The 1649-nt window shown below is 40.5% G+C and overlaps 1 protein-coding gene across 1 annotated transcript in view; it reads right to left on the reverse strand.

The window, feature by feature from the left end:
• The window catches only part of HEMGN (hemogen), an 18640-nt gene that overhangs the window by 6033 nt on the left and 10958 nt on the right, over nucleotides 1–1649 (reverse strand). The window lies entirely within an intron of this gene.

Genomic DNA, 1649 nt, shown 5'->3' on the forward strand with positions numbered 1-1649 from the left:
TGGTGGCGGGCGCCTGTAGTCCCAGCTACTCTGGAGGCTGAGGCAGGAGAATGGCGTGAACCTGGGAGGTGGAGCTTGCAGTGAGTCAAAATCGTACCATTGCCCTCCAGCCTGGGCGACAGAACGAGACTCCATCTCAGAAAAAAAAAAAAAATTAAAAAAACAAAAAAGAAATCTAAAGATGACGGTTATGGCACCTCAGCATTTTGAACTATTACTACAAGTAACCAAGGTGACAAGATAAATTATAAAATTCTTATAACTGTTTTGAAAAAGATATTAATAGTATACCCAAATTCTTTAGGAAGCACATATTTTTTCCTAGATATTAAATGTGAAATAATTCATTATTTAGATATCTATGTGAGGAGATCTGAGTAATATAATAGTCCATGTCTTCCCTGGTAGTTTTTCAAAAAATACAAAAAATACCTATGTGGCCTAAACTTTAGTCTGTAGTCTCTCATGATTGTAGGCAAGTCACTTAACCTCTACATGCCTTGGTTTCCTTGTAGGTGAAATAAGGTAAATAATATCTGCCCAATTTCATGTGGTGGTTATAAGAATTACATATAATGACTTACATGAATTAACTATTCAAATATAAATTAGGACTCTAATATGAATATAGGAAACCCTTATAGTGCTTGTGTATGTCAGGTACTGTTTAAATAATTTAGTTATTTTGTTATCTCATATAATCTTCACATCAGTCTATGAAGTAGATAGTATTATTTTCACTTTGCAAATGACAAAACTGAAACACAGAGATGTTGAGTAACTTGCCCAACACTTGTATTTGATGATCAAGCCATATACATTATCCACCTGTAGGCTGCACAGACGAGCCGTGCCTGGATCGCAGGTCTAGAAACCCTGAGTATGAGTTTACTCAGGGGTAGTGAAGTAACACACACAGACTAAATGCAAAGAGACTAGTGTATAAACCAGAGTGCCAATGTATTAATTTATAATGAGAATTATTTCTTTTCCATAATATTTCCAAGGGTTCTGGCTACAAAGTAGGGGAACCAGGCTACAAATCTAGTCATTGTGGCTTTAACAGCCCGGCTCATAACCATGTGCTCTGCTGCCTCTCTCTGAAACTAATAAAGTTTCACTGTATGGTATGTTGTAGTGAGAAAAGAGGACGCAGGCCGCAGCATTATAGAGATGTATCACCAGAACAAGTCCAGCCAGCTGCCAAGAGGCTCAGCAAGGTGTTATCCATTTGAGTGAATACCCTCAGCCCAGCAAGCCCAGAAACCTGACTCTGTTAGCACACTGAGACTACTTCCATTTATCAGGGGCAGAGCTCATCAAGCAGATTTAAGGAGACTTACATATAAACCTAAAGACCAAGTTTTAAATGAACAGAAATACAAAGTCACATAGTAGAAAATACCTGGGCTGGCCAGGCACAGTGACTCACACCTGTAATCCCAGCACTTTGGGAGGCCAAGGTGGGTGAATCACTTGAGGCCAGGAGTTCCAGACCAGCCTGGCCATCATGGTGAAACCCCAGCTCTACTAAAAATACAAAAACTAGCTGGGCATGGTGGCCGGTGCCTGTATTCCCAGCTACTTGGGAGGCTGAGGCACGCGAATCACTTGAACCTGGGAGGCAGAGGTTGTGGTGAGCCGAGATC

Source organism: Colobus angolensis, unplaced genomic scaffold (genome assembly GCF_000951035.1).
Source record: "Colobus angolensis palliatus isolate OR3802 unplaced genomic scaffold, Cang.pa_1.0 Scaffold181, whole genome shotgun sequence".
Taxonomy (NCBI): domain Eukaryota; kingdom Metazoa; phylum Chordata; class Mammalia; order Primates; family Cercopithecidae; genus Colobus; species Colobus angolensis.